The 18226-nt window shown below is 58.1% G+C and overlaps 1 protein-coding gene across 3 annotated transcripts in view; it reads left to right on the top strand.

Annotated features, from left to right (window-relative positions):
* Nucleotides 1-18226, top strand: part of PXDN (peroxidasin) — a 66839-nt gene that overhangs the window by 932 nt on the left and 47681 nt on the right. The window lies entirely within an intron of this gene.

The raw sequence follows: 18226 nt of genomic DNA, 5'->3' as shown, positions 1-18226 counted from the left end.
AAACTCGGAAAAGGCAGTCGGCGATCCAGGCGCCGACTGCGCTCGGCGGCCCACAGCCGCCCTTCTGGATGCCAAAAATAGTTTCCACTCTTCTCTGAGCCCGAGTGCTTCTGGCACTGCCGAAGCGCCTGCAAAAGTTGTAAAGTTTGGGGTGAACTATTCAGGAAGTGGGCGGTCAATGTTCTTTTAAAACCAAGTAGGCGGACTCTACTCGTGGTCGCCCGCCTGCCGGCCCTTGCTCGGGGTCCGCGGTAGGACTCACCCCCGGCCTGGAAGCCCTTTCCCCGGCTGCTCCCCCGGCCGCCCTCCGAGGACCGGGCTGGCACACAGCAGGCGTCGCCACAGGCCGACTGAGGGGTTTCTGGAGGCCGTGACTTAACTCTTGGGTGAGTCAGTGGGGAAAACGCGGACCCTGAAGCCGTTTTTCACGTGTCGCCAGAATCAAATGCATGTACGGTGCTTTGCCCTCACGTCTTAATTGCTTTTTAAAAAGGACAGTGTTTTACAATATCATTGTGGTAGAGCCAAAACGGGCTCACCAGCCTCCCGCAGGCGGTGAGATCTCCACAGAACCTCCCGGAGTTTCATAAGACAGCTGAGGGCCGGCAGGGCGGGCAACATAATGGGTGACCCTGGCGAGAATTCCAGAAATGCTTCTTTTCCATATGCGCTCAGAGATGCCGAGAAACGACCTCACGTGGTCCCATGGGTTCTGTGAGGAGGCGGGGGTGCCGAGTTTACCAGGTCCTTGAGAACCACGAGGGTTGTTGCTGGTGTGAAAGTGAAGTCACTCAGTCGTGTCCGACTCTCTGCCACCCCATGGACCGCAGCCCACCAGGCTCCTCCGTCCATGCAGTTTTCCAGGCAAGAGTACTGGAGTGGGTTGTCAATTCTTTCCATCTTCCTGACCCAGGGATTGAACCCTGGTCTCCTGCATTACAGGCAGATGCTTTACTGTCTGAGCCACCAGGAAATCCTAAATTGGGCTTCCCTTGCGGCTCCGCTGGTAAAGAATTTATCCACAATGTGGGAGACCCAGGTTTTATCCCTGGGTTGGGAAGACCCCCTGGAGAAGGGAAAGGCTACCCACTCCAGTATTTTTGGGCTTCCCTTGTAGCTCAGCTGGTAAAGAATCTGCCTGCAATGTGGGAGACCTGGGTTTTATCCCTGGGTTGGGAAGACCCCCTGGAGAAGGGAAGGGCTACCCACTCCAGTATTCTTGGGCTTCCCTTGTAGCTCAGCTGGTAAAGAATCCGCCTGCAATGTGGGAGACCTGGGTTTTATCTCTGGGTTGGGAAGATCCCCTGGAGAAGGGAAAGGCTACCCACTTCTGTATTTGGCCTGGAGAATTGTGGTGTGAACACACACCTATCTTACAGCTGTGTAGACACAGGCACCTGGGGAGGAGGCTCCCATCGGTGCCAGTGTAGACCCAGGACGGGTAGAACTGAGTCCTCTGTGAGGGGTTCTGCTGGGAGTCCGGGACTGGGAGTCCAGAGGGAGACAGTGGTTGTGGGTGGGGCCTCATGGAGGAACCGGTCCCGGCGGGAAGGCCCGCTGGTGAGGGGTGTTGCTCTGGGGTCTGGGGTCCAGTCTGGAGCCTTCTTGGGGGCTGCTCGTTGGGACGTGGTCCCCGGCTCTGCCAGTGCAGAGGTAGTCCGTATTCACTCTGAAGCTCCTCTCCCAGAGCTCTGCCCGCCTGCAGCTGCTGTTCTTCTGCATCCAAAGTATGATCTGGGAGCAATCAGGGACTGAAAGAATGTGAGGGTAAGGGGAGACTTTGGCCCCGGAGTCCATTGGCCGGTCCAGGCATCACTTATCCCTTTGCTTTCAGGACTCTCCCCTCTCCCCCCTCCCCTTGGCCCCCCAGAAAGACTGAATGGGAATCACCAGGAGCATCAGACTTGTCCCCCATCGTGGTGTCTCAGGGGTGTGCCCACGTGGGGCCCGAGAGAGGATCGTTCTGCTTCGTGGTTGGGGCTTAGAAATCCTGGTCTGAGAGCAGGCCCTGGTCCAAAGCATGTGATTCTAGTTTGACCCGGAACCGAAGTAGTGGGGTCCTGGCCACTCTGCCGGCTGGGGTCCCTGCGATCTGGTGCTGCAGCATTTCGGAGCCCTTCAGCATGGGGTGTCGTATGCTCAGCTCAACTGTTGTAGAGTTAAGTGTTTAACTTGAGTATTTCACTCTGCTCAGCACGGCAGTAGAAGTTCATCATGGTGAGGATTAAACAGCTGGTGATAAAACACGCGCGGGGGCATCCTCACTCTGCCCGCTTTGTCCTCCCCGCGGCCTGGGCCTTTGGGGGCGTCTCCCTCTATACTTGCTGCCTCACGAGTCACCCTCTGCCCCTCACCCTCATTCTGATCTTTCCTTGTCGCCTCGTCTGTGAGGTCGTGGGAATCACCCCCATCCCTCAGTCCAGGCCGCTCCAAAGCCACCGTCCACGTGACAGGAAGCCCTGGTGTTGGAGGGGGCCTGGGGACGTGGACTGGGCGGCCCGGGGGAGTGCGGCCTGACCCACAGCAGGCAGGGGGCTGGCAAGAGCGCTTCCCTGGGGTCAGGCCACTGGCCAAACAGCTCCTGACGGCCTCTGTGTCTGGGCCCGAGCCGTGTTCCAGCCCCCACCTCGTGGGATCCTTGGTCCACGGGGGCACCAGGGAGGGAGGCCCCGTGGGCCTGTGATAAGGGTGAGCGCTCAGGTGTGCCTGGCCAGGGCGACGGCAAGGGGCTGGCCCTGGACGCCGTCGCCTCTGCTGGCCTGAGCCAGGGGTAGCCATGGTCTGTGCCTTCTCCACAGTCGGAGAAGGTCCTGGTGCGGCCCCTGGCGTGGGTGGGGCCCCTGCCTTCCTGTTGGCCCTGCACTGGACCTGGCTGATGGGAGAACCCAGCTTCTCACGAGCTCCCCTGTGCAGGGCGCTGAGGTCTCTGCCAACAGGTGGCAGGCGGGAGGCAGGAAGGGGTGGTCCCGTGGGGGTCCCGTCAGGTCAGGAGGGGCTGGGGGCCTCCACCAGGGAACTGCTCATCTGCCCTGTCTCCTGGTCTCCTGTCTTCCTGGGGCTCGGGGAGTTCCCTCTCTCTCTGCTGACCTGGGGATGCACTTGGCCCCGGGCTGGGCTGGCCTCTCCTCCCCGGGGGGTGGGTGATGGGCCCGGTCAGCAGATGTGAGCAGTCGTGACTGGGGCCGCGGTTCCTGCAGGACACATGTGCCAGCCGGGACCTTGACTGTAGCTGGAGGCTCACCTGAAACGGATTTCTGCTTTAGACAGCCTGCTGGGAGGAAGTCAAAAGCTTTTATTAATGCAGTTCAAATGCGTTTCAAAAGCACCGTAGGAACATGTTTTAAGTATGTGCATGCTGGTGGTTTATTTTTCCAAAATGGTGGCGGACCAAGTACCTCCTCCCACCACTAACAGCCCTGCGGTATCCGGAGCCCTCAGCTCCATGGACGTCCAGCCCGCTGTGGGCAGACAGGAGACCTCGGGCACCGAGGAAGCTTCCAGGGGACCGGAGACACCGCCGGTTGGGAGCAGGACCTGGGTCCCTGCTAAGTTGGGACACAACTTATCTTTGGCAGATGCACCTTGGGAAGCTACAGCAGGCTGGCCGTAGGAAGACCCCTCCTTCGTGCCGTTAATGAGTCAGGAAATAGTTGTGAAAAGACAGCACTGCACAGGCTGCTGACCCTGGCGCAGAGGCAGCTCTGGCCTCGTCCAGGTTCAAGACGCCAGGACTCATGGCTCCTTCTGCCCCCTGCGCTCCTGGGCCCCCCACTCCGTCCCATGACTCAGCCTCTCTGCCTGGCGACACCCTGGCCTCCTCTCCAATGGCCTCAGTGCAGGGGACGAGCCTTGCTCACAGCAGGGGCCTGGGGACTGTGCCAACACAATGCGTGTGTGCCCCTGGACCCCCACGGTGGCAGGCGGGGCCCAGGAAGGCTCTGCTCTGCCCGGCAACGCCAGGGCTGGGGGAGGGGGGCTCCCTGCCTGGGGAACGCGGGCCTCTTGTTCAAGAGACGGCCGGCCGCACAGAGCCTCTGCCCACACATTCCAGGTGACAAGTTCAAGTGTCAGCAGAACAAACACAGGATCCCCGTCTCCGGAGCTGCTTCTCATCAGGTTGAAAAACTGGGTGAGAGTTGGAAGGCCCTCGCCCATGTGCTAATTCCCACTGGCCAGGCGGGCTCTCGCGGGCACTGTTCACAGGAAGACACTGCGGTGGACGCCGTGGTGAAGGCCTGGGGGCAGAGCTAGCGGGTCACCCCCAGCTCGAATCGGGCCTGGTCCCCCTGCTCCCCGCCCCCCCGCCGTGTGCTCCTGGGGAGGCGCTGGGGCATCCAGCGCCCGGCCTGTGAGGTCTCGTCCAGGTTTAAAGAATATTTTCATCGTGACAGTTTCATATATTTCAGAGGACACAAGAAAATGCAATTTGTTTACAAATGCAGTTTGGGGTGAATTCCATCTAAAAGCAATGGGACTTCACTGAATTTGATGCTTAAGCAGTCACTCTGGGCTTCCCATATGTTACTGTGTGTCTCTGCGGGCTGACTGCTCCCTGGGATCCCCCTTGGACTTGCACTGGTAATAGCATACCGTTTGTCGCCTGTCAGTGGGGAGAGAATGCTTTTGTGTTTAAAACAGCATGGTTGCTAACTTACGACCTCTCTAAACTCGTAAGTCCAGAGCTTGATGTTTTCTTTTGTTGTTGTTCAGTCTCTCAGTCGTGTCCGACTCTTTGTGACCCCATAGACTGCAGCACGCCAGGCCTCCCTGTCCATCACCAACTCCTGGAGCTTACCCCAACTTATGTCCATCGAGTCGGTGATGCCATCCAGCCATCTCATCCTCTGTTGCCCTCTTCTCCTCTTGCCCTCAATCTTTCCCAGCACCCAAGAACTTTTCATAGGAGTCAGCTCTTCGCATCAGGTGGCCAAAGTATTGGAGCTTCAGCTTCAGCATTAGTCCCTCCAAAGAATATTCAGGGTTGATTTGCTTTAGGATTGATTGGTTTGATCTCTTTGCTGTTCAAGGGACTCTGAAGAATCTTCTCCAACACCACAGTTGGAAAACAATTCTTCAGCACTCAGCTTTCTCTATGATCCAACTCTCACATCTGTACATGACTACTGGAAAAACCATGGCTCTGACTCGACGAACCTTTGTTGGCAAAGTGGTGTCTCTGCCTTTTAATATTTAATTTGATTTAATTTAATATTTTCTTTATTTGGAGTTAATTTTGAAAGACAGAGATCACACTTGTCCGTCTCTTGGTCAGATGCCACCAGTCCGCACACAACACAGGGAAACCCCGAGTTGGCTCAGTCCAACAGTTACTCGTGTGACTGAATCAAAACCGGCAAAGTTTAGGTAAGAATGCGTCAGTTGTTTCAGGACTTAATTCTCGGCTCCCCTTCCTGGCTTGGACACAGGGTCAGTTAAACTCGCAGATTTGATTAGTTCCTTTATTCCAGACACTGTTGCCTTTTTCCCTTGCTTCTCAGCTCCCTCAGGGGTAGGGAGGAGGAGACGCCGACCCGAAGAAGTTTCCCTGAAGATCCTGGGTGGACACTGTGTCCCCAGGCTCTCCTTGCCCTTGCCTGGTGTCCTTCAGACGCCTGTGCTGAGGGGGGCTTGTCCGACCCGGTGGCCGCCGGGTGACCAGCTCCGTAAGGAGAGGGGTGGCGTCTGGATGCGCAGCCATGGGGGAGCCAGGACCAGGTTGGGGGGTGTGGGACCTGGCTGCTGTCCCCCAGCCCGCGGAGCCTGGAGGCGCACAGGCAGTCCTCTGGCTCACTGGTCGGGCCGGCGGTGGCAGCTCAGCCGGTGACGATGGCCCCCTTTCTGACCTTGGTGTGGGTGAGTTTTCACTGGGAAAGTGAAAAGCCTCCTGGAGATCCAGCCGGCAGGAAAGCTGCCGCTCGGGCGGGGGTCTGCACCCGGTGAGCACACAGGCCGGCACCGTGCAGCCATCGCCACAATCAGGATAATGAGCCTCCGTGCCCCCCGCGCCTCCTGGCAGCTGGCCCCCCGCGTTCTGCCTCACTGGACATGCCCGCGTCTGTTCACCGGGGACTCAGGCTTTGTTTTCCTTTCCTGGAATGTCTTTGTCTGGTTTGCTTATCGCAGAGGGAGTGCGGGGCGCGGCCTCCCGTCCGGCTCTGGGGAGAGCTCGGGTGGGTGGACACGGCTTAGCGGTGCTTAAACGTCTGGTCCTGCTTCCCCGGGAAGCCCCCGGCTGCGCTCGCCGTGGCTTTGGGGGAGGGTTTTAAACCGTGACTTCAGATTCTTCAGTAATCACAGCCCTGTCAGGGCTGTCCCTTCCCCGGTGAGCCTGGGGAGCAGGGAGCTTGGCCAGGTCACACAGGAAAGTTGGTGCTCGTTATCCTCTCAACACCGAGGGTCTGTAGAGATCAGGTCTCTCGTTCCCAAAGTCAGAAGTGTGTTTTTTTCCTGATCAACCTGCCTAGAGGTTTTTCAGTTTCATTGATCTTTGCCAGAACCCAGCTTTTGGACTCACTGGTTTTTCTCTTTGGATTTTCTGTTCTCTGTTCCGCTGCCCTCTGCTCTGGTTTTATCGTCTGCACGCTCGAAGCCCAGGGTTCCTGGTGTCCGTCCCTGGAGCTCAGCGTCCTGGCGTCCGGCTTCTCCCCAGACACGCGCACCTGCTCTCTTGGGCAGCGACATGGGGCAGTTCTGGGCTCGCCTCCTGTGTTCACTCCGTCGGGACCCTGTCCGTTGCTGACCGACATACGGTATCTTGAAAGTAGTTGTTTCATGTATTCTGTCAGCTTTTGGCTGTTTCAGACAGTAAGTCTGGGCCCTGTTCGCTCACCTTTTTCAGAGCTCCCCATTTTTTTTTAATTTTGTAAAAACCTTCATGAAAGTAATCAGATTATGCATTCACAGGCCTGAGTCTAGAGTTTATAAAACTGAGAATCGCTCGACCCGGCTGTCCCTATCTCCCTGTGGGTGCTGTTGTGCTGGGCGGGGCTCCAGCCGGGCGGCGATGAGCGGGCGCAGGATCTCAGGGGATTAAAGCAATGCAACTCCTGCCTCCCTCACGTGGCCTCTGTCACTGGGGACTCAGCTCCAGCCCAGGGTCTGCAGACCCCGCCCGTGGACAGTGGCTTGGGGTATCCATCCACCCATCTAGCTAGATAGGCAGACGTGCATAGTTGTGACTCAACAGTACCTTTCCTGTCTGGTCCTTTAAGGTAGCAGCGCTCTACCAGCGACCCAGCGACCGGGGGTAGATGGGGGGGGGGGGTGCGGGGGAAAAGCAGGCGATGACGGTGAGGGGCCAGGGCAGCGAGTGCCCTCTGGGCTCATCATGGGGCCCCATGTTGCCCAGAGGGCGCTGGGTGCCCTCCGCACCTGGTGCATGATCTCTGGGGCTGCTGCTCAGGGCCTCTGTGCCCGGGACGGGACTCAGCCTTGGGGCACCTCCCGCTTCCCTCGAGCCTGGGCTGGACGGCGGTTTCTCCTCTTGGCACCGTGCCTCACAGGGGACCCCTGGCTCCCCATTGGGGAACAGAGAGGCTGCCATTCATGACCTCGGTGTCTGATGCTTCCTGCTCTGTCCCCCTTGGCTTAGACCCCGCTGTGGGCTGTAATGGACACCATCACGGGTTAATAGAAGTGGTGGTTGTTCAGCTGTTCAGTCCTTTCTGACTCTTTGCGACCCCACAGGTTACAGCATGCCAGGCTTTCCTGTCCTTCACCACCTTCCAGAGTTTGCTTAAATTTGTATCCACTCAGTTGGTGATGCCATCCAACCATCTCATCCTCTGTCGTCCCCTTCTCCTCCTGCTCTCAAGCTTTGCCAGCATCAGGGTCTTTTCCAGTGAGTCAGGTCTTCGCATCAGGTGGTTAAAAGCGCGCGTCTCCTTCTTCTGACAGGGGTTTTGCCCATCTCTAAGATGCCCCGTGTAATCATCGTGGCAGGTGGTGAGCAGCCTCAGCGCTGTGACCCGTAGATCACGGCTGGGTTGGAAGCCAAGTGCTCAACCCAGGGCTTCCTCGCAGGATGAGGCAGCGGGTTGGTGTGGGTCCTGAGCAGTTCCAGGAGCGACGGGAGAGGCGGTGAGAGGCTGATGGGTGCACACAGGGGCTACCCCAAGCTCAGGCTGGACCCTCCACGTCTGGGCTCCAGGAGTCAGCCGTGTTTCTGAGGTTCTTGCCCAGGATGTCAGCGGCATCTCCCACCACCAGGCGTCAATCTGACAGTGCCCATGGTGCGCCCTGCCCTCTGCCCGGAGGCCCCCTCCTCCACAGCCGTGTGTGAGTGGTCGGGGTCCTTGGAAGCTTGCTGGCCGCCTTCTCAGGCCCTGCAGCTGCCGTCCTTGCGGGTGGAAGTTGGCCGGAGGCACAGTGGTTACCAGCCGCGTTGGGGGGTACCCTGTCTCTCCAGGAGGCGACAGCAAGTGTTGTGAAAGCTGCCCTCACCCATCCTGTTTACTTTTCCTAGGTGCTTTTAAATATTTTTATGTAAGCTGTACATGTTCATAGTAGAAAAATGTGAACATACAGACAGAAACACCAAAATAAGTGACTCACATTTCTATTATTGGAGGGACGCATTAGCCCATTGGGCTCCCTTCAGATACCCAAGCAGTCGTGTGAGTGTACACGGACAGGAAGTCATGGGGGTGTCTGTGGGTCAGTCCGCCAGCTGTGTTCTGTGAATCATCTGTCGTCTGTGCATCTATGGACCTGTCCCTCTGTCTCCATGCTGCCCGTCTCTCCATCTGCGTATCAGCCTCTGCGTCTGCTCACCTGCCTGCTCTTCTGTTTGCCGACATCAGATGGGGATCTGTGTCCCGTTCTCCACGCCCACTGCACGTGGTGGCCCTGTGTCCGCAGTAATTAGAGGTCTGCACCGTCCTTGTTAATGGCCACGCAGTATTTATTTTTTGGAATTGCCAACTTTATTGAATCAAACTCCTTCTGCGTGTCATTTCTTTGTTTCCACTCTTCTGTTGCTGCACTCCTGCCTCAGAAGGTCTCTGCGCCTCGTGGGTTATCGCCCTGCTGACTTCAGGCACGCGTGTAATCTGCTGACTTCCGGGCACGCGCGTAATCCTCTGACTTCCGGGCACGCGCGTAATCTGCTGACTTCCGGGCACGCGCGTAATCTGCTGACTTCCGGGCACGTGCGTAATCTGCTGACTTCCGGGGCACGCGCGTAATCTGCTGACTTCCAGGCACGCGCGTAATCTGCTGACTCCGGGGCACGCGTGTAATCTGATGACTCCGGGACTCGAGCGTAATCTGCTGACTTCCGGGCAGGCGCGTAATCTGCTGACTTCCGGGCACACGCGTAATCTGCTGACTTCGGGGCACGCGCGTAATCTGCTGACTTCCGGGCACGCGCGTAATCTGCTGACTTCGGGGCACGCGCGTAATCTGCTGACTTCGGGGCATGTGCGTAATCTGCTGACTTCCGGGCACGCGCGTAATCTGCTGACTCTGGGGCACGCGTGTAATCTGATGACTCTGGGGCTCGAGCGTAATCTGCTGACTTCCGGGCACGCGCGTAATCTGCTGATTTCCGGGGCACGCGCGTAATCTGCTGACTTCCGGGGCACGTGCGTAATCTGCTGACTTCCGGGCACGCGCGTAATCTGCTGACTCCGGGGCACGCGTGTAATCTGATGACTCCGGGGCTCGAGCGTAATCTGCTGACTTCTGGGCACGCGCGTAATCTGCTGACTCCGGGGCACGCGTGTAATCTGATGACTCCGGGGCTTGAGCGTAATCTGCTCACTTCGGGGCACGCGCGTAATCTGCTGACTTCCGGGCACGCGCGTAATCTGCTGACTCCGGGGCACGCGTGTAATCTGCTGACTCCGGGGCACGCGTGTAATCTGATGACTCCGGGGCTCGAGCGTAATCTGCTGACTTCGGGGCACGCGCGTAATCTGCTGACTTCCGGGCACGCGCGTAATCTGCTGACTTCCGGGCACGCGCGTAATCTGCTGACTCCGGGGCACGCGCGTAATCTGCTGACTCCGGGGCACGCGCGTAATCTGCTGACTCCGGGGCACGCGCGTAATCTGCTGACTCCGGGGCACGCGTGTAATCTGCTGACTCCGGGGCACGCGCGTAATCTGCTGACTTCCGGGCACGCGCGTAATCTGCTGACTCCGGGGCACGCGTGTAATCTGCTGACTCCGGGGCACGCGTGTAATCTGATGACTCCGGGGCTCGAGCGTAATCTGCTCACTTCGGGGCACGCGCGTAATCTGCTGACTTCCGGGCACGCGCGTAATCTGCTGACTTCCGGGCACGCGCGTAATCTGCTGACTCCGGGGCACGCGTGTAATCTGCTGACTCCGGGGCACGCGTGTAATCTGCTGACTCCGGGGCACGCGTGTAATCTGATGACTCTGGGGCTCGAGCGTAATCTGCTGACTTCCGGGCACGCGCGTAATCTGCTGACTCCGGGGCACGCGTGTAATCTGCTGACTCCGGGGCACGCGTGTAATCTGATGACTCCGGGGCTCGAGCGTAATCTGCTGACTTCCGGGCACACGCGTAATCTGCTGACTTTGGGGCACGCGCGTAGTCTGCTGACTTCCGGGCACGCGTGTAATCTGCTGACTTCCAGGCACGCGCGTAATCTGCTGACTCCGGGGCACGCGTGTAATCTGATGACTCCGGGGCTCGAGCGTAATCTGCTGACTTCCGGGCACGCGCATAATCTGCTGACTTTGGGGCACGCGCGTAGTCTGCTGACTTCCGGGCACACGTGTAATCTGCTGACTTCGGGGCACGCGCGTAATCTGCTGACTCCGGGGCACGTGTGTAATCTGATGACTTCCGGGCACGCGCGTAATCTGCTGATTTTGGGGCACGCGCGTAATCTGCTGACTTCCGGGCACGCGCGTAATCTGCTGACTTCCGGGCACGCACGTAGTCTGCTGACTTCCGGGCACGCGTGTAATCTGCTGACTTCCGGGCACGCGCGTAATCTGCTGATTTTGGGGCACGCGCGTAGTCTGCTGACTTCGGGGCACGTGCGGTAATCTGCTGACTTCCGGGCACGTGCGTAATCTGCTGACTTGGGGGCACGTGCGTAATCTGCTGACTCCGGGGCACGCGTGTAATCTGATGACTCCGGGGCTCGAGCGTAATCTGCTGACTTCCGGGCACACGCGTAATCTGCTGACTTTGGGGCACGCGCGTAGTCTGCTGACTTCCGGGCACGCGTGTAATCTGCTGACTTCCGGGCACGCACGTAATCTGCTGACTCCGGGGTACGCGTGTAATCTGATGACTCCGGGGCTCGAGCGTAATCTGCTGACTTCCGGGCACGCGCGTAATCTGCTGACTTTGGGGCACGCGCGTAGTCTGCTGACTTCCGGGCACGCGTGTAATCTGCTGACTTCCGGGCACGCGCGTAATCTGCTGACTCCGGGGCACGCGTGTAATCTGATGACTTCCGGGCACGCGCGTAATCTGCTGACTTTGGGGCACGCGCGTAGTCTGCTGACTTCCGGGCACGCGTGTAATCTGCTGACTTCCGGGCACGCGCGTAATCTGCTGACTTTGGGGCACGCGCGTAGTCTGCTGACTTCAGGGCACGTGCGTAATCTGCTGACTTCCGGGCACACGCGTAGTCTGCTGACTTCAGAGCACGTGCGTAGTCTGCTGACTTCGGGGCACGTGCGGTAATCTGCTGACTTCCGGGCACGTGCGTAATCTGCTGACTTGGGGGCACGTGCGTAATCTGCTGACTTCGGGGCACGTGTGTAATCTGCTGACTTCGGAGCACGTTTGTAATCTGCTGACTTTGGGGCACGTGTGTAATCTGCAGGCCTCGTGGGTTATTTCCCTGCTGCCTTTGGGGCACGTATGTAACCTGCTTGGTCTGCGTCAGGGACAGGTCTGCAAGTCGGGGGCTTCTCCTGCTTCAGCTCCTCCCTGGACACAGTCCATGTTTCTGCGAGGACAGGTGTCCCTTGTTTGCACCACGGCTCATCTCCCACTGAACCAACGAGCTTACGTCAGGCCGAGCACGTGTCTGTGGGGGGAGGAGGCTCCTGTGGCACCTGGTGGGGAGCGTGGTCTCCAGGGTGCCTCTCACACTGACCTTGGGGACGCAGTGTGTGCACGTGTGTCTCCTCGCTTGTAGCCCTGCTTTGACGACCATCACTGGTTCTCTCTGGAGGCTTTGGTCTCAGCACATCCCGAAAGCCGCACCCTTCCCTGGGCTCCCTGTCTCATGGTGGGTCTCAGCTGCCTCTGGCTGTGGCCCATCTCCTGCGGGGTGTGAGGTCTCTGGCCCGAGGTTGAGCATTCCTACTTGGCTGTTGGTCACCTCAGGGCCCTGAGACATGTGGAGGGAGGAGCTGGGAGAGTTTAAGGTTGATTCTCCTCCTTCTTGGAATTGTGAGAATTAGCTACCAGGAAACCTTGCTCTGGCAGATGCAGAATCAGGGTCCAGCCAGGCCCTGGTCACAGCATAGTCACCACTTGATCCGTGGTTTTGTGAGCTTCCTTTTACAGATGCTTGTTCAGCATCTGTTGACTTATCACCAGGAATGGGGCTCAGGGCTTGTGCCTGGAGGAGGCTCATCCCCCACATGGTGTTTCTCCGTGACCAGATGTCCTTCAGCAATATGACAGGGGAGGTTTTAAACAGCAGAGTCACCAACAAAGGGCACAAAAATGCAAGCAATGCAGCACCAAATAGACCCTGAAGAGGACACTAGCTCACATGTCTCATCTCTGAGCTCCCTGACGACAGACATACCATGAGGACCGGTGGGCGCACAGGTGGACTTCAGCAAGTGGGGACCTTCTCAAGGCAGGAGTCTGGGGACGATGGGCACACGCGGTCCTTTGTGCCCCAGGTGGAGGCACTGTGACCTCAAGGCCCGGGGACATGCTGCCCGCCTGGCAAACCCCCCTCTCGCCTCCAGGCCCTCCTGGGGGGTCAGGGTGTCATGGCTTATGTGGTTGGTTAGGAGCAGCCAGTGCAGCAGGACTCCTGCAGTCTCTGCCTGACCCTCTCGGGGGAGAAAGTATCTTGCCATTGACGTTCCATCAAGTTCAGAGTCGCTAAACTTAATTCTTCTCTGAGACATGCCAGGAGAACCCTTAGGGGTGGAGGTACTGCAGATCAGGTGCCGGGTGTGGGGACACGGCTGCCTTTGGTTTGGTCTCCTGGGCAGGGAGAGGGAGCTAGAAGAGACATGGTTTTAATGACGGAGGCCGAGTTTGGGGGGACGAACCCACGCCAGGGCGGGGGGCGGGGACAGCTGGGCTAGCCTGGCGCCTTGCAAGATGTGGCGTGGGGCGTGGTCTGCGGGGGGTGGTTGGGGCGTGGTGTGTGGTTGCGTGGCCTGTGGACGTGGCCCGCGGGGGGTGAGGCCCTCAGGGTCTGACCTATGGGCGTGGCCGGACCCTGCAGGCCCTTCTAGCTTTCTGCACCGCGCAGTCTCGGAAGGCAGGTCCCCACCTGTAGGGAAGTGCTGGGCGTGGAGAAGGGGATGCACGTGCATCTCTTGACATAGTCTTCATGGTTGATGCTCTGCCAGGAGAGCCATTGTTCTCGTCACATCTGCGTTCGTTTCCTTGCAGATGGGAAGGTGACCGTACCCAAGAAGTTCTGAAGAAGAAGTTGGGATGCTGGGGCTTGGGCAGAGATGGCCAGTTATCGTGGGCCCTGCCTTTAATTGGAGCAGACACGTCTGATGCAGACAGGAGATAGTGCTAGGCTAGTTTTCTGTGCGTTTTACACAGGCAGCTTTCTCAAAGGGGCCAAACTCAATGTTTAAGAAGCACCTTCAGCCTCCTTGTGAGGCAGCAGCTGGAGGTCCCTCTCCCAGTCCCGGGACCAGGAGGCCTTCTATGATTGTGAGTTCCTGCGCTTCCCCACTTTCCTTTTTCCATTTTGCAGAAAATGACTTTTCTGCATAGCTCTGATGTATTTGTTGAGAAGTAAGGACATGAATGAAAATTCAGAATTACTCTAAACAAGTGAAAGCCTGGGGTTGGTAGAGATGGGAAGATTTTGCCTCTGCACTGTTTGGATTGCTATTTTCCCTTTTCTCGGGATAAAGGGAGACCAGCACAGTCCTTGGGTGGGAGCTGTCTTTATGCAGAAAGAGACAGGACTGATGCAGGAGAGCGAGCCTTCCCCCGGGGACTCGGGCTGCCTTATCTGCAGCGTTCGTGAATTTATGCTTCTCTTCCTGGTTGCAGCTTCCTTTAGGCGAAGAGCCCGGATCAGACTTGTCACTTCCTGCAGTGGACGGTATTTCTAAAAATCCAGCTGAGCAGCTCTTTAACTTTTAAAAATAGCAGTTAAAGTGGATGCAGTTAGTCACCATTGTTACTTATTCTGACATGTGGGATGTTTGTATTGGCGTGGCATCAAGTGGCCAATTGTTAATCCTGAATGTTTGTTTTCTTGTGCATGTTATTTTGTTGTGTCATTTTCTCAGGTCAGTGCCTGTGTCACCCCATCTGTCCATCCATTCATCCGTCTGCCCTTCATCCGTCCATCCATTCATCACGTTCATCCATCCATTTGCCCTTTCATCCACCCATCCATTCATGCATCTATCCTTCCTTAACCAGCCACGCACTCATCTACTCCTCCATCCATCCATCTGTCCTTCTGTCATCCATCCATCCATCTGCTCTTCCTTCCATCTGTCTATTCATCTGCTCTTACATCCATCCATCCATCTATCCATCCGCCCGTGTGTTTGTAGGTGGAGGGTGTCCTTGGTGAGCATCAGGCACGGGTGCTGAGTTGAGTGGACCCCACTGCCATGAGAAGCGCTCCGTGTTATAGTCAGTGCTCCTCTATCTCAACACAGATCTGTCCCCAGTCCTCCCCCACCTCCACCCCCATTCCGCCTGGCTCAGGGGTGGGATTGGAAGCCCAGCGGAAGGTTAGAGAAAGGAGACAGCCAGGGAAGACATCTTAGACCCAGCTCTCTTTCCTCCTAAGCGCGGATGCACTGACTTTAAAGTCCAACTTCCTTGTTACTTTTCTCAGCCCCAGAGAAGCTCTCTCATTTTCTGCAGTTTTTCAGAGCTCTGTGCTGGTGGCCTTGCTCAACTAGGTCTGGAGAGAAGGAATCCCAACAGAAAATGATCAGAGTGATTATTTTCTTAGTTCTTTTAAGGATCCTGGTGCTGAGATAACCCAGTTCTTTGTATACAGTTGGCGCTGCATTAAAGCTTCTCGGTTTTTCACTGAGAAGGACTGTGAGACGGTGAGAAGTCTGAACATCAGTGCACTGGGAGGACTAGGCCAGCATTCCTGCCAAGAAGAGGCCAGTGTGGCGGGTCAGGCTGGCATCGTGGTCCCCGGGCTGAGACTGGAGGTCTCCTGAGACTGGAGGGCCCCCGGCTGAGATTGGAGGGTCCCCTGAGACTGGAGGGTCCCCGGCTGAGCCTGGAGGGTCCCCTGAGACTGGAGGTCCCTGGCTGAGACTGGAGGGTCCCCTGAGACTGGAGGGTCCCCGGCTGAGACTGGAGGGTCCTCGGCTGAGCCTGGAGGGTCCCCTGAGACTGGAGGTCCCTGGCTGAGACTGGAGGGTCCCCTGAGACTGGAGGGTCCTCGGCTGAGCCTGGAGGGTTCCCTGAGACTGGAGGTCCCCGGGCTGAGACTGGAAGGTCCCCTGAGACTGGAGGGTCCCCGGCTGAGACTGGAGGGTCCTCGGCTGAGCCTGGAGGGTCCCCTGAGACTGGAGGGTTCCCTGAGACTGGAGGGTCCCCGGCTGAGACTGGAAGGTCCCCTGAGACTGGAGGGTCCCCTGAGACTGGAGGGTCCCCTGAGACTGGAGGGTCCTGGGCTGAGACCGCAGACAGGTTCCGGGAAGGACCGCCTCGCCTGAGGCCGGTTCCTTTGCGTGCCCCTCCCTCAGAACCCTTGCTGATGACTCACGTCAGACCCAGCCCTTCTGAGTCCTCTTGGGTTTCCTTAGCCCCGCTCTTCTGTTGGCCTGTGCTGTTTCCTGACTGATGAGATGACCTCTTTGCTCCCTAAAGTGTGTGGTCATTCAGTAACTGTCTGGGGTTGCATGTCCTATTTTCCTGAAGACTGAAGATCTGTGTGTGCAGGAAGCCTCCTGGGTGAGATGTTCCTGAAGGCTCTGGGTGGAGGGTAACTGCTTGGTGCCAGGATTTGTTGATTCCCTGTTTGGTCCGTTTCCTCCGTGGTGTCAACTGCAACAGCAGGCGAAGGTCAGCCTGTGTGGTGGAACCGGAAATCCCCTTCCCGGGCCTGGTCCGTGCTGGGGCCCGTGACTGTCCGCTTGCTGGTCAGCCAGGTGTCGGCTGAGCGCCCAGTGGAATAACACGATGGATCCGTTTACTTTGCTGAACTCAAAGGCGTGTCTGGCTGTCTCCGTAGGAACAGCCTCACCCGTTCACGTGTGTGAGTGATCACGCTTGTCGCAGCCAACGGGCTGCGTCTCACGCCCGGGTGCCTGTGCTGTGCTGGTGTCCTGCCTGGGACGCAGTTCCCAGATGCTGGGTCAAGTGTTACCCTAGAGGCTTCTGTGAAAATGCTTTTAGAGGAGATGGATATGTACGTCAGGACCTTGGAGAGACCTGGAGTGCCCTCCACAGTGCAGGGAGGCCTCCTCCCAAGAGCTGAAGGACTTCGGGGGAAGAGAAGCAAGCTGGGCCTTGGGGCAGACAGTGGCCCTTCCTTGCGCGTCCAGCCCACCAGCCTGCCTGCAGATTGTGGACCCGCCGGCCTCAGTCCACAACAAGTGTGCCCTTAGCGGTGATCAGTCCCGGTCTCTCTACACACACACACACACACACACAGAGTCCTGGTCTCTCTCCACACACACACACACACACACTCTCTCTCTGTCACACACACACACACATACACACACAGAGTCCCGGTCTCTCTCCACACACACACACTCTCTCTGTCTCTGTCTCTGTCTCTCTCTCTGATGGAAGGAGGGTCTCTCTCTACACACACACACACACACACACACACACACACACACCACTCTGATGGCTTCAGGTTGCATTGCTGGGGCCTGGCAGGCCCAGTCTCTCTACACACACACACACACACACATACACACACACACACACACAGTCCCGGTCTCTCTCCACACACACACACACACACACACTCTCTCTCTGTCACACACACACACACATACACACACAGAGTCCCGGTCTCTCTCCACACACACACAGTCTCTCTCTGTCTCTCTCTCTCTCTGATGGAAGGAGGGTCTCTCTACACACACACACACACACACACACACACACACACACACACACACACACACACACACACACCACTCTGATGGCTTCAGGTTGCATTGCTGGGGCCTGGCAGGCCCAGTCTCTCTACACACACACACACACACACACACACACACTCACTCTCTGATGGCTTCAGGCTGCATTGCTGGGGGCTGGCAGGCTGGGCCAGGAAGGAGGGTCTCAGGGACACATGGTCAGTGTGGAGGATGAGGCCTGAGGCCCTCCTGGGCTACCCGGCTGGGCTGTGTGACGGTTTCAGGCTGGTGAGCTCCCTTCTCTGCACCTCTCCTCTCAGTGCAAAATGCAGGCTCCCACACGTGCGGCAGACGTGGCCTGTTCCTGTCTGCGGGCGTCCTTCTGTGGCCTGTCCCCCCCCATCACATCAGCGGCCGCTCTCCAGCTTTGCTGGCCCCACACTCACAGGAGCAGTGTGGTCCCCTTACTCAGTGAGGAGCAAACCTCGGACCAGAGAGGTCAAGGTTTGGTCCCGCTGAGAGGAGGGCGGAGATTCAGACCTGAGCACCTGTGCGTTCCCTGGGCAGTGTCCCTGCCTGCAGCCCGACTGGGACACCGGGGGACCCCTGAGCCTGGCTGTTGTGGCCCCTGGGGCTGTTGGAGGTGTGCCCGTGGACACCGTGTGCACACCTGCTCACAGACCCCACTGTCTCCCACACGAGGCCTGGATGAGCCCTGGACGGGGCTCCTCAGGGGGCTGAAACCACACAGCCCAGCCAGCAGCCCAGGAGGGCCCGAGACCTGCACCCAGCCCCACCGCCCGCCACCGCCCCCCCCCCCCCACCCCCGTCTTCAGCCCTGCAGACTCGGGCTTCCACAGGCTTGAGCGGGAAGCCCGAGACCCTGCAGGGCGCCAGGGCGAGTTCCTCCCGCGGGGAGACGCCTCTCCCGCCCCTGTTTTCGCGGCAGGAGGACAGCAGGAGGACCGTCCGCCCCGGGCACAGCGGAG

This window comes from Dama dama, chromosome 16 (assembly GCF_033118175.1).
Source record: "Dama dama isolate Ldn47 chromosome 16, ASM3311817v1, whole genome shotgun sequence".
NCBI lineage: Eukaryota > Metazoa > Chordata > Mammalia > Artiodactyla > Cervidae > Dama > Dama dama.
The sequence above is the reverse complement of the archived record's forward strand: the minus strand, read 5'-3'. Positions and strand labels throughout refer to the sequence as shown.